At 37.9% G+C, this 15,432-nt stretch overlaps 1 protein-coding gene across 1 annotated transcript in view; it reads left to right on the forward strand.

Annotated features, from left to right (window-relative positions):
• Nucleotides 1–15,432, forward strand: part of FMN2 (formin 2) — a 370,583-nt gene that overhangs the window by 301,380 nt on the left and 53,771 nt on the right.

Genomic DNA, 15,432 nt, shown 5'->3' on the forward strand with positions numbered 1-15,432 from the left:
AGCTGCAGCTTACTGCAGAAGTTCTATCCTAAACGAAATATGTAGAGAGGAGGGGCTCCTTTCCTTAACCCAGCCTCCATTTGCAAGATGTAAGCTCTCCCCCTGGGGTGGCAGACCAAGAATATTGGGCCCCAAATTTTCCACCCCAGCTGACTATTAGAATGAGGGATCTTTATATACCAAGAAGTGCAAGCCAAGAAAACTAGGGGCTACCCACCTCAGCTCCTGCTTGTTGAGCAGAAGTCTCACTTTGGGACAAGTGGGCCACTGTCTCACCTCTAACTTTAGCTCTTGTGCAGAGACACAGAGATCCTGCCCAGAGGTCTGCAGCTCTGTCTGAGAGGACTGACTTTATTTGGAACAGAGGAGAATTCCATGCCTAAATGTTGAAACAATGGTGGTCTTAGTGTAAAGCAATTAAGAGGGCATGCACAGCTCCAGGATGTAAGGGGCAACAAGCAAAATGGTTAAGCAGTCAGAAGTTTAACAGAAAGAACCAGGGAAGGAGATAGCCAAGAAGGGATCCTCCTGGGATCAGAGCCCACCCTAGGGGTGGGGAGGGCTGTGCGTAAGTTTACAAGGCTGCACCTACTCAGGAGCCATGAGACCAGGATGTGGAGCAGACTTGCCGACAGTCCCCAGGATGCGTACAGATCCATCAGCCAATGATAGAGGCCTCCCTGGCCCTAGGGGCTTCAGTGTAACCTCTGACCAATCATTTGCTGAACAATATCTATTCTGACCCAGGGCAGCTTTTAGGAAGGTAGGTTTAAAATAAAATCACACACACACCTGGCAGTCTGGAAGTACATCAGCCTCAGCTGAATTCACTGCTTTAGCTAGAGCTGTGTATACAAGCAGGCAGAAGTGTTTCTTCCTGACGTGCTGAAGGGGTTTCACTCAGCCAGGCCGGCTGGTTCCTCCCCTGCAGCTGAGGGATTGGTGGATTTAACCCAGATTCTGGAGTCTTGGTTCTCCCTCCTTGGCCATTTTTGTAAACCATCCCATTCTCACCCCTAGCAGTAGATCACCAAGTGTTCTCTCTACCAGTGTAAACTTCTTGGGAACCCAAGGCCTCAGGCTTTTACAGTTTCTGGGGCTTGTGTTTCTTTGTGCAGAAACCCCTTTACCTAACCTTCCCATCACCCCCTCCAAAACCCCCCCAAATTTAAAACAAAATGCCAACTCTCTACTCTCTGTTTGATCTCTGGGAGTTGCCTAGGCAAGACCCTGAAGGAGAGGAGAGCTGAGCCAGGAATGTGTATTTGGGCAGATAGCTTCTCAGTCTCTAGTCCCTCCTTTATTTTCTGTTTATTATGGGTTATTATTATGTTCTATGTGTCATATTATTAAGCCAGCTGCAATCCATTTTGAAGGTAAGATGGTATATAAACACACTGATTCTACTTGGTCTGCATGTTTAAGTACCAGCAAAGCTGAACTTTTTCATTTTCCTGACTTTGAGGCAGCAAATACACAGGGAAGTTTTGGTTGTATGAATATATTGAAAGCATCTTAATCAAAGGAATTTCTTTGTAAGGTTCTGTTTTTATCTCAACGATGCTGTTACAGCACAAGATGCTTTATTTTTATTTATTTATTTTTTAAGATTTATTTGTCAGAGAGAGAGAGAGAGAGCACAAGCCGGGGGAGCAGCAGGCAGAGGGAGAAGCAGACTCCCCACTGAGCAGGGAGCCCGATGCGGGACTCAATCCCAGGACCCCGAGATCATGACCTGAGCCGAAAGCATACGCTTAACTGACTGAGCCACCCAGGCGTCCCAACACAAGACATTTTAGTTTTACTTTGTACCCTGTCACAAGAGGCCCAGTGACAATCAGTGACAAATTATGTTCTTTCATTTTTAGGACTAGTTGAGAGTCATTTACAGGTCATTGTGATAGCTGAATTGGGCTCTAAGTGTCTTGAGGATCATATTGTGATGGAACTTTCCTGTTTGTCAAAGTTTTTGAGGCAATTTAGCATTCCACACACTCACTACGGTTGTTACAAAAGAAAGCAAGCCAGTGTGGCAGACAGGGCCCTGAGAGCTCTACCTCAGAATTGCAGTTGGAAAAACCACAGAAAGTGCCTGGGCCTCAGCTTCCTTGTGTGTAAAAGGCATATAACCTCTCCTTCTTTCCATCTTCTAGGAACAGAATACCTTGCTTGTTCTTTGCAAGATACAAAGTTTCCTCAAGTTCCCTCAAGTGAGGCTAGTAAGAGACCTTTACTAGGAAAGTGTGTTCATAAAAATGTTTTGTAAACTACACAAACTCAATCAGCATGCTTTGAAAGGAATTATATACTAGTTATTGGTGTTATATGCAACTAATGAATCATTGAACACTACATCAAAAACTAATGATGTACTATATGTTGGCTAACTGAACATGATAAAAAAATAAAAATAAATAAATAAAATGGATAAGTGAACTTTTATCTAGGTACTAATTAGAATTTTTTTTCTATAATGGAATATTATGGGTTTTTTAGGTCATCTTATGATTTCCTTACAAAATAAAAATATTCAAAAGAATATTTAGGTTAGTATTTTTTTTTAAAGCAAATCAGACTTTTTTTCATGTTCCGTTTGTTAGCATGATAGTTTTATATGCCAAGTTTGTCTGTTTACTCATACATTTTTGCTATTAACCTGAGAAGTGGGACTGTGTTCCTATTTCACATCAACAAAAATATATAGCTTTTGAAAAAATAGTTTGACTGAACTCTTCAATTCTCCCAGAAAGTAAGACAACTGAGCAGATGATTCTTGTACCTTACCCAAAACCCAAATATAAATCGGATGAACATACTCTCATCTTCAGATGATTTCACTGGGCAAGCCAAACTATCATTGTATTACAAGATGGATTTCAGCAGAATCTTGTTAAGGTTGGCTGCATACACACTGTATGTGTTTATTTCAGCTTCTGCTTTTATTTTATTTTTAATTAACATAAGCGGCTCTCTTCAATTGTGGAAAAATATCACCAGACCAAATATGTTGTTTTAATTTTCCCACAGAATTACTCAGTGTCTGTCTCAGCTCACAAGGAGGGAACGTAGGGATTCTGGATTTGTCTAATAAATGGCCATTCCTTTATATCTCTATTTAAAGAATAATGAGAGTGGGAGTTATAAAATTGGCTTCTGATACTCAGAGATCCTTATTTGTAAGTTGTGGCTAACTTAAAATTTTTCTTAGAATTTTTTTTTTTATTAAATTCCACTGCTAAAATACATATTTTATGGTGAAACTGGCTTTTGGAATAGAAAAAGAGCAGATTTTAGAAACAGTTTGTTTCAGCTATCAGTTCCTTTAGTTACACTAAATTTATTATTCTGGCATCAATAAAGCAGGTGGAAATGACTAAAAGTAAGATTTGAATTATAACTATTACATTAGATAACTTACCTTTGTCAGTTAATTTACATGATGTTCCAGATAAAGGAAAAAAGGGTGAGAAAGGTATAATTAACTTGGGGTACCTTATGTGGTAATGGAAAACAAAGTAATTTGTTTGTACCACTTCTTCATTTTAAAAGGACTATTTCATTTTTCTAGGAAGCTTGTGATTTTTCTTATAGATTAAAACATTCGTTTCAAAGATGTTTCTATTTTTCAACAGGACATATATCCTACTGAAATTTTTATGTAAAGTTCTGTTTTTAAAATGTGTTTCAGAATGGAAGTCCCCACCCTCACCCAGGAGCTAAAGACAAGAGAAAGAGTAAAATGTAATTAATCTAATCATAAGTGAGACAACAGATTTGTTAAGTAGATTAGCAATTATTATAATCGTACTTATAGAACTAACAAATCAATGTGCTTTATTTTGGCATGGGGATGTAATGAAGAATAACTGTATAGTTTTAACATACGCTTAATGTACCTCATGCTACCAGTCTTTTTTTTTTAATTTTTAAATAGAATACACTAGTTCTCCACCCTCCCCCATTTAATACAAATAATAACACAGGCAATTGGAAACAACCAGTAATAAAAGGCGACAAATAGTAGGGGAAGAAAACACATTTGTGAAAGAATTTTCAATCACATGTTTAAAAAAATAAATACTATTTCTGCGTGTAACATTGCTTGAGTGGTATTTTACCAAAGCCAAGATTGCATAACGAATGAGTTGAAATGGAAAATTAATCTTTCGTGCAAAATAGAGACAAAGTAAAGGAAAGAAAGAAAAGGAATGTTGGTTCCAATCATTTCATATAGTATGTAACTGTTCATTTGTCATGGGAGAGAAAATATTTAATCAGTCCTGAAATGATGCACACATACTTTATCATGTTTAGTGACTTTTAGAGTGTCAGTTTGTAAAGTGTTTATCCAAGGAATGGACTTCTGGCGCATGGATAAAATGAAAAGTGAAATGTTTAGTTCATAATAGGCATATTTTCCAGAATCTTTCTGAGTAACTACCCGGAGATGAATAGAAAGACTACAGGTCTGTGTTTATCTGGCTTCTGCTGGCAGACCAGGCAGGCTCCAGCCTGGTATTAAAACTGAAGTGACATGGAACGTCTTTGCAAAACCCCCAAACAATTACATCATTCTCTTAACAATATTGATAAAGTAAAACAAAGTTGGAGTTTGTTATTTTCCAATTTGGATTTCTGGTTAACTACTTCAAATCCCACCAGGAGGTTTACCATTTGGAGGCCCATAAGAGGACGTCTTCCTAGGATCAGTGGTAGACGCTGTGTTCCATACTTTTTACTTTCAGTCCAGGTGGTAGAGTTTAGCGATGGCACTTTTCTTTGTACAAAGGGATTTTCTTCTGTGGCTGTGTTATTTAAATTTTTATAAAATCCATTGATTATTAATAATGCAGGAGCCTATGACACCTGGTGCCGATTTGCTGGCCTTTGTCACTTATAAAAAGTATTTGTGTTGGTCTCTCTTGAAAGTTTTTGTTAGCTTTTGTGTATTCCGAATAGAAGAACTTCAGGACCGTCTCCCTCAGAGTTTGGCATGTTTCCTTTCAATTTTCGTTGCTAATTATAAAGGGGAAAAAGTATATCACAGAATTACTGCCCTTTTGAAAAGTTGTTTTCAAAATAGAAACTTACCTTGTTGTGTAGAGTTGAGATCTTCTCCATTCCAGTGTTCAAAAATCTATTTGGGCCTTGTATAGACTAAAGTCTGTCCAGAAGCTACGTTCTCCAACTTGATAGAAGTTAAAACTCTTAAAGTCTTATCCTAACCAAGAAGAGTGATGAAATCACCATATTCTCATTGGGGATACTGGCAGCTATGTTCTTACAGGGGGTGGGGAGGGTGAAGATAATGCAAGAAAGACAGATTATGCTATTTTGACCACTGATTTTTATATTTTAGAAAATAGAAAGTAGAAATGGTAGGCGTTAATTCAAGTTAGCAGGTGTGTTTGACTGTAGTATCATGACTCAAATCCATTAGGGCTGTGTGGTTTGAGAAACTATGCTTCTAGGACGGTAGATTCTAGAAAAACAGTTGAACAAAAGTAGTCTAAAATCACTTTCAGAGGGAGGACAAGATTTTTTCTGGGGGAATGAATCTAAGAAAACAAAATTGTTCTAGGTGACTTTATACACACATTTCATTAGGCCAATTACAAATCTGCTTTAAAAATAGATATTAGAGGGCTCATTTGGTTACACATTACAGAGAACTGCCTTAAATTAAGTCATACCTCCAAAGAGCTTCTCAGAGCCCTCTGGAGTCCAGGGTAAAGTAAGCAGCCTCAGGAGGGGTGGGAATGAAGCAGGTAAAAGCAGAGGGTCCCATCCCTGGCCAGGTGTATAGTGGAATGGTTAACAAATCCAGATTTACCGCCCTTTTTTTTTTTTTACAAAGTTGTTTAATTTGGGGAAAGTTACTGAAACTCTCTCTACCTCCATTTCCTTATTTCTAGAATTTCCTTATTTCTAAGGAAATATTTCTAAAATGAAGAGAATAATAGAACAGTGCCTAACACAGAATAAGCGTGATATAATTACTTGATATTATTTTTAGTTTATGATGTTTATCATACTGACTTGCCAATAATGGCTCAAGTTTAAATTTTCACTGTTGTGATTATTGCAAATTCTCAAAAGGGTGAATCTGATTGACTCCTAGACAGGTGATATGGGCTGCCCCAGCATGGGCTCTGGATGAGGCAAGTTTTCTAAAGTTAACAACCAGCAATATAAGAAAATAAAGGTTGGGGGGCGCCTGGGTGGCTCAGTTGGTTAAACGACTGCCTTCAGCTCAGGTCATGATCCTGGAGTCTCGGGATCGAGTCCCGCATCAGGCTCCCTGCTCGGCGAGGGGCCTGCTTCTCCCTCTAACCCTCCCCGCTCTCATGTACTCTCTCTCTCTCATTCTCACTCTCTCAAAATAAATAAATCAATCTTAAAAAAAACGAAAAAGAAAATAAAGGTTGAAAGAGATAATTTCATGAATGGTGAATGAGCTTTTCTAAACTGATTTTGTGTGTGTGTGAGAACTACATCATAAAACACATATCCTCTCACTTTTTGTTGCCTATTTTTGCTTGCATCAGATATGGATAAACTTATATGAACAATAGCATTAAGAACTTTTTTGACTGGTTTGCACACCACTTGCTCTGAAAGGCGACATAATTATAGACTGAAGCCAGTAGGAATTACAGCTCCATTTACCTGGAGGATTTTTAATCAGAGGTGGAGGAGGGACATAAGTATATATTCTGGCCCCACTGAAGTTGTGTATCTGCAGAAAGTGTCAAGGAGGAAGATAACGCCTGGGTGGCTCAGTCGTTAGGCGTCTGCCTTTGGCTCAGGTCATGGTCCCAGGATCCTGGGATCGAGCCCTGCATCGGGCTCCCTGCTCGGCGGGAAGCCTGCTTCTCGCTCTCCCACTCCCCCTGCTTGTGTTCCCTTTCTGTCTGTGTCTCTCTCTGTCAAATAAATAAAATCTTTAAAAAAAAAAAGGAGGAAGATAACCTTTCAGGCCCATGGCATGCTAATTAGTCTTTCTGATCTTGGTCTCCATTTGTTGTGAGAAGTAGTGTGATCATATAAATATTGTATTTAACACAGTAGCTAAACATGCAGTATGTGTACAATAAACACTGCTTTTTCCAAGAGTCTGCATTTTTCTGCTTTTCAAACAGCAATTGCTTTTAATGGTGCACGGTTTTCCACAGCTTCTCTACTTCCTCCCCCAAATAACATCAGCCCATCTGGGTTGAGACCACAAGGTCACACTCCTACTCCTGGTCACACAGTCTCCTAAACAGAAACATTTGCATATTTGCAATGAAAATATATTTAATCCCTCTGGTAATACTGTGGTGTGGAAATTTCCATCTATACCAATTTTTGAAAGAGTAAGACTATTATTGGCTCATAATAAAACCCTAGATTAGTGTGAATAGATGTAGATTCTGCATTCTACTTCCAGAAAGTTGCCAAACCTTATTGTATATTATTTAACCCACTAAAACAGTTCCCAAAGTGACTGGGGATTATATTTAGGTGTTATGAAAATACATCCTTACAAAGTAATTCGTCAAGTCCTTTTTATTTTTGTTTGTAGTCTTTACATTGCTTAGCAATAAAATCATGAGTATTTTGGGGAAAAAATTCATGAATTCTTTGATTTGAGGGTATTGAAATCAAGTTAAAGAAAATGAGAATATGTGACATGGTTTTCAAGATTGATCTAAAAAACTATATGAGAAACTAGGCCAGAAGATTCTTGACTTGGAGTTACTCACAGTCAAGAATCCACCAGGAAGAGAGCATAGGATGAAAAAGGCAATAAAAGATCAGAAAATAAGTTTAATAAACAGAAAAAAGGAGAAAACCAGAAGATGGAGATGATAAAGACATTGCGACAACTATTGTATTTTTTTCTTTTTTTATACTAGGGTGTCGTATCTAGTCGAGTGTCATAGCCATGTTATTTTTTAAAGACCTGAAATGTAGACTTGACTTTTTTAAGGTTGATTTTCATTTCAAGTATTCAATGACAGTTGAAAGCCAGGCTGCATAATGGTAATAGAGGTACTTTGTAGTCAGTTATTTAGAGAACTTAAAATATTGGCCCATTAAAAATAAGAACCAGAAAACTGTGAATCACCTATCTGGTATAACCAAAAGAAAAAAAGATCAAAACTCCTTTGTACCTCCAAGCCTGCCCTCCAAAACTGAGCTGCTTTTGCTTCTGAAGGCTCTCAGATCCTTCAGTCATGTCTCTGGAGAAACAGGACCTTGTAGGTTGACATACGTATTTTTAAAATCTGTGTTAAAGACCTTTTAATTTCCAGTCTTACTTACAAATATAAAATGTAGGTTTCATTTTTTTTTTTCAAAACTCATGCAACTTATCTTTCTTTTCTTCCATTTAGTTACATCCCATATGTTCCTGGTTAGATAGGAATAAATTAAGATAATATTCCAAACCTCTCAACTTTATTTGAAATATGTGGTTTATCAGCTCTGCTATTTTAAGTGGCTAACCCATGTTCTCAGATATAGTCTTACAGTATTTCAACCCCATTTTAAAAACAACTCTATAGTTTGGGTATGTATTTGCATAGGGCATTTTACATTTTCATACTGGTTAAAGGCTTTTCATACACAGTGCCTATAGGAAATGTGAGGTTCTATTTTAATGGATTATGAGATTTAAGTTCCTAATATAAATAGTTGGAGGTAGGGGAGCGTCCCTTCCCTGTCCTCCCCGATAACGTGTACACACAGTTATTCAGCATTGTAATAATTGTGTAAACTCCATAAATTAAATTATCTTACATTGCAGTATTTTAATGGAAATGCCCAGATAATAAGGAAGACATATAGGAGGTTAAATAGTGATGAATGTCTCTATTGGTTTGCTAAATCGGCAGTTGTTAAATATTATATTGATTTAAGACAGTGGCATTTCCCCCCCCCCAAATCTGACATGTAATTCAAGCTCAAAATGTACTAACAGTATGAGGAAATGCATACCTATGTAATTTTTATGTAATTTTTTTAAAGCAGTAACTACCTACTCTAGTACTATTTTGACAAAAAATTTAAAAAACTAATTTTAAAGAAAACTACACGTTGAAATCCATAACTTTGATAGTTTATTTCAAGTATAATGTTTAGCATTTGACGCAGAATAAATTGAGTGATGTTAATTATAAGATTTAAAGGACAGTGAGTCAAGGATGAGATATCCTGCCTCCCCTCCCCAATAGTAGTTTATAATTTAGGGGGAAAAAAAGAGAAAGTTTGCAGCTAGCTGATATAAAAAATATAGATAAAGGTTTAGAAAGATACCAGCATTTTAAAAATAATTATTTAATTCCATTCTAAAAAAGACATATTTAGGTTCCAGCTTAGAAACCAAACACTACCATTAAAGTTTTGTTTGCAGTTTTTCAATGGATAAATCTAGCAACCTGAAAAATTGACAGTCAATGACAGAGCAGCAAAATGAAGACCCAAATAAATTGCAAAAGGATTAAGGAAATAAACATTAAAATTGAAACTTTAATGAGAAGAAAATATTGGGAAATATTTATAGGGTTTAGAATGGAGAGAAGTTTGTAAGCATCCTACCCTCAGAATATCAATGTTTATTTCTATTTTTGTACTTATTTCTAAGTGAATCATTGTTTGTTGGTGTTCTACCAAGTAACAAAGTGTAGAGGATACACAGTAGTCAAGTTAGTTAAGGAAAGTGTTTCCAGCTATTGTTATCCTCATATTTTTTTCCAAGTATATACTTCCTCTCTAGTTCATTTCACTTTTTGTTAATTTTTATTTCTCTCAGTTTTCAGGGTGGACACAGTTGAAAAAACTCAGTTAGTAACACAAGGCTTATAACAAAAAACAACAGCCTCCTGCCTTGCCCTCTCCTGCCTCTTACATTTCTCTTAGCTGTCTCCTCTGATATTTTCTGCCGTATTTCTCAATCATATCCTATACTGCTATGTCATTATTTATTAATTTAGCCTTTATCTATTAATTTACAATAATGTTAGTGAGATTTTGGTTCACTCTTATCTCCACTGCATTTCTTTATTCTTCTAACCTTCATATTGCAATTTTTAGTTAAATGTTTTAGTGTGTGCTTAATATCAACTATTTCAGTATTATGCACTGGCCTATCAGATTGTGTGGTATGGTTGTTTCTCTCTTATATGATTTATTTTTTTTTCTTGAGGTTTAGAATTAGCTTTTTTTTTTCATTTGCTTAGTTTTCTCTGAGCCCATCCTTAATTCTCAAATAGTCAACCATATGTGCAAAAGGCCTTCCCAATAGTATTATTTTCCACATGGTCAAACGTGTTTGGTAATCTATGACATTTATTTTTATTTCCCTCTTTGAACCTTCTGCTCAGATTCATCCTGAGACTGCTGTCAGCTACTCTCCTTTGTTAGGCATCTCTTTCTGAAATTTTGTGTTTTTCTTTCTCTTGGGCATCCCACCCCCGCCTTTTTTTTGGAAGAGGGAGTACATTCTAGAGTATGTACTTCTTGGGAAAGTTGTCTGCAAGATGATGTTTTCAGACACGCAATTTCTCAAGAAATGTATTCTTCCCTCACTCTTATTGATAGTTTGTCTAGACATAGAATCCTAATTTGAAAATCATTTTTTCTTAGAAACCCAAAGACATCATTTCTTTGTCTTCTACTTTTCAGGAGTCTAAACAATATTCTTATTGACAGGCAGTCCCTTTGTGTTTGTCCTGTAGTTTTTCTCACAGGAACACTTAGGTTTCTCTCTGTTGTGGTGTGAAAGTATACATCTTAGGACCTGGTGTGTGCCTTTTTTACTCTGCTGGAAAGTTGTTGAGTTTTTTCTGTTTGTTGTCTCGCGATGTTCTGGGGTTGCTCTGGAATGATCCTTACATTTCTGATGTGGGGCACTAGAGATGGTGTTTTTAAACTGAGATGGGGATAGGATAAAACTTGAGGTGTGCATAAGTCAACCGGTAGAAATTATTAAGTATTTGGTTCAGTATTTGAGTCTGCAGCTCAGCAATGTAGGATGGCTGGTGATTGCACTTTGTATGTCATCAGTATAATCCAACAGAAGCAGAAACCACCCAAGGAGATGGTGTCCCCAAATGATCAGAGCCACAAAAAATATGACCAAAATCCCCCCCACAAATACTATATCTGAGGTGCTACTAGAGGAAAGGGAGCACATAATGGAGAGAGAAGTCAATTCAAAACAGTGAGAAGAAAGATAGGAGAGCGTTGTGTTAGAGGTCTTGGTAAACCAAAGGTGGCAAGAAAGCCCAACAACAATTACAATGTACAGCGAACAACAAAGTATCTGTTTGTTTTAGTGATGGGAAAGCAATTTGTACCCTTATCAAAAATAGTTGTATTTGAATCCTGACCCAGGTTAAGTAATTGGGTCAGAAGCTGTATTGCAGTGGGCTAAAGAGAATAAGGCACTGGAAATTGAGAGTAGATTGCTTTTATCAAGTTTGCAAAAGAACAGAAAGAGACTGGATGGAATATATTTTTTCAAATAACTTTCGATTGCTGCACCTAAAGATACAGATGTATCTCTATAATCTGTATTTTTGGATAGACAACTATTACAAAAGCCACAAAACAGAAGAAAGCTGTGATCTAATTGCTGGTGGGTGTGAGAGACTTAGAATCATGAAAGGAGTTGAGTAACTACGAGTGATGTCATGAACTTCAAAAAAGGTGTGGCTCAGTATGGTGAAACAGTGGTTGGGAAGGGCACTGGAGGACAAGAAATAAGGAGACTCCCCTTCTTGACTCCCTGAAAGCTGTACTTTTATTAAGAAAAAAATGGCAACTAAACATATTGGGGAAAAAAAAATTGTGCAGCTATAAATACATCTCCCACCCCGCAAACAAGCAGGAATCCAGAGGGCTTGAGAATAGAGCTGGTAGAACCAGTCAGTGGTGGGTGTTACAGAACTCTAATCCATGGGGACATTCGTCCAAGAAGAAGAAAGGGAGGTGAGGTTGGAGGGGCTTATACTTAGGAAGACCACCTTGTCTGTCAGTGAGGAAGGGTAGACTGGAGGTTCATAATAGTAGCACAAGAACTGAGAGCTTCTTTGGCCAAATTATTTTAGTGGTGAGCGCTAATAGGTTGACGATGGTTCACTGATTCATCATGGAATATGGTAGCATATTCACGGCAACTTGACCTCTGGATTTGTTGGGCTTAAGATGGACCTAGGAATGGCCAATAGAAGTAGGTCCTGACTGGCATTATTGGGAGAAGAAGGGCATGTTTCGTATAGATGAATAAGAATGGGAGAACAAAGAGTTAAAGACATGGGGGGGTATCTTCAAGCTGGACAACACAATAGAGGAAGGCTGTCAAAGTTACTTAATGGCTTATATTACCTTACAATGCTGTCTCCTTGATGGCACTTCTTTTTTTCTGGTATGTTCAGAAATCATAGGAGATAGGCCCTATAGAAATGAACTAGAGATGGGATAATATATATGTTTCAAGCTGCATTAGTGTCTTCAAAAATGTCAGGAGGCCAAAGAATCTAATTAGCTTGCAAATACTTCTGTCATAGTGCTTGTTTTTCACCTTGACAATTGCCATGAGGCTCCTTGCTCACTCTTATAAAAAAAGGTATTCCACTCAGTGTGACAATGCTATGCAGTTTTCCACATGCCATGAATATCTTACAAATATTGTTGGGCTAGTGAAGCAGAGATTTATCTGAGCACTGAAAGTACATTTTTTAAGTGCCAGATATTGTTTGATTATTATTATTTTCTTTCTCCAGCCTCCGATTTCTGATTTACCTCCATGAAATCTAGGTTTCCGTGGACCTGGTTGTGATTAGTCACTACTGCCGGTGAAGGGAGCTTTGCGACATGTCTAATTACTATTGTCACAGAAACGGAGGTGATATTTTCTCTCCCTGAGACCAAGGATGGGAGGGCTTGGGGACCTTCACCCACCACCTCTCACACTATTCTTACAAAGAAAGGGCAGGGGAATAATAATGCCCATTTTGCAGATGAGGAAACGGAGAGAATTTTATTTCTGTTAAATTATTTTCCCCATATCAAGGAGGGAAGTAGCACAGAGCCAAGAATGGAATTCAGGCCACTTTAAAAGTTGAATGTTAAATGTTACAAGTAGTCTGTTATGCAATTGCAGCATTCAGTTATGACATTTTCAAGCCAAAGTGAACTGGTGTTTGTGAGGATTTTTGCTGCTATTTAATTCTGCCAAATAATAGCCTGTAACTCATTTCTTGTCTTGTTCCTGCCTTGCTGACAGAAATGTAAAGATAAAACTAGTAATATATGTTACAACACTGTGAATTACAGGGCAGCTGGGTGGCACCTTTGGTTAAGCGTCTGATGTTTGGTCTCAGGTTGTGACCTCAGGGTCCTGAGAGATTGAACCTTGCATCAGGCTACGGACTCAGGGCAGAGTCTGCTTAAGACTCTTTCTCCCTCTCCCTCTGCCTCTTGCCCCCTAAAATAAATAAATAAAAGCTCTTAAAAAGACCACCTTGTGAATTGTATGATGAAATATAACTATGAGATATTTATGGTGATATTCCTTTATTTACGAGTGTATGGGCTCTTGTCTTTAATTATGTCAGTGAGAATTCAAACAGACAAAATAACTAAACAGCATTTGTAATGCTCGTGTAAGTCTATTACTTTGTGTTAGGAAGGCCTTGCATCTAAAAGTGGAACCCACAGATAGTAGTAGACTTTTAAGACTGTTGGGAGATCTGTTCTATTTCAGAAGCACTTTGTTGTCTATATGTGTATTCTATATGTCTCTTCTGAAAATTTCATCTAAAAACAAATGTCTGCAGGCGCCTGGGTGGCTCAGATGGTTAAGCGTCTGCCTTCGGCTCAGGTCATGATCCCGGGGTCCTGGGATCGAGTCCCGCAACGGGCTCCTTGCTCAGCAGGGAGTCTGCTTCTCCCTCTCCCTCTGCCTCTCCCCCTGCTTGTTCTCTCTGTCTCTTTCGCAAATGAATAAATAAAATCTTTAAAAAAAATAAATAAAAATAAATAAATAAAATAAAAAAATCAAAGCAAATGTCTGCAATTAGAACTGTCGTCCTCATTCTGAGAGACAGCATTAACAGTGATGCAGCATAGTAAGATTTTTGTACTCTTGACCACAAAACACCCTGTTCTGAAGAAATAGCTGGAAAAAAAATTAATACTGAAGATTTCCACCTGACTGGGGAAATCTGTCTTAGGTGTATAATGCTTCTATAGTATTGATGCTATCCAGTATCTGCACTGTATGTGTGAAGTCGAAACTGTGAATGTATTAGATACCTGAGCTTCTAAGTGGAGAGTTAGGTTTGATACACCTAGAAGACAGGAATGATAAACATTTCATGAGAAGTAGGCTTGAAGTTTGCAGTGCAATGCAGTCAATACATATGGAGTGATTACAACAGGTGAGGACTGTAATAACTGCTGGAAGAACTATGAAGTTTATTAAGGTACATACATGCCTGTCCTCAAAACACCGCCATGCAAGAAAAGTTTCCTCAAAACACTCTTGTTTCAGGGGTACCTGGGCGGCTCAGACGGTTAAGCGTGGACTCTTGATTTTGACTAGGTCATGATCTCAGTGTCGTGAGATCACGCCCTGCAGTGGCCTCACTCAGCGTGAAGTCGGCTTAGGATTCTCTCTCCTTCTCCCTCTGCCCTGGCTCTCTGTCCCTCTCTCTGTATGTATATCTCTATACACCCATCAGTCTTTCAAAACAAAACACTCTTGTTTCACAGTTTATCCAGCCTCCTTAAACTTCTCCTCTTTGCGGCTCTGCCCCAGTTTTTCTACCCACTCTCAATTTCATAGAGTAAATCTTCCAGGCCAGAACCCCTCCCTCTTTCGGCTCTTCCACTGTCTTCTCCTTTTCTTCTACGTAGAGGAAGTGTCTTTTCCCATCAGACAGCTCCTCTGGATCCTTTTCCCACCTGATTTCACCTTCTCCCATATAGACATCCATGCCCATATTTCATCATTATCATGAAATAGCTGTTTAGAAACAATGAAACAAAAAGTGGTCTCTTGTCTCTGCATCTCTCTATTACCATTCTCCACCTCACTGTATTTATGTTCCGTTTTGTAACTAATATTGTTTCTTCCTGTCTTCTTTTAGAATTTCATGGCCAGTCCTTTAGAAAGGTTGTCTGTTTACCATTCTGTCAAAAAGAACCAGATATTTTGGTTTATTGAGTTTCTCCTTTCCTGCTCCCCCTTTTATTGGGGGGGGTGGTTTTCTTCCTATTTCACACATTTCTACTCTTTAATTATCCCTTCTTTCTACAGGCCTGTGTTTGTTTGTTTGTTTGTTTTTCCCGGATTTGTCATTTGAATGAACCATTCATTTATTTTAAATTTTCCTTGTTATTAAACCATATACTTAGAGCTATAACTTTGCCTTTAAG

The sequence above is a fragment of the Zalophus californianus genome, chromosome 10 (assembly GCF_009762305.2).
Source record: "Zalophus californianus isolate mZalCal1 chromosome 10, mZalCal1.pri.v2, whole genome shotgun sequence".
In the NCBI taxonomy this organism is placed as follows: Eukaryota; Metazoa; Chordata; class Mammalia; order Carnivora; family Otariidae; genus Zalophus; species Zalophus californianus.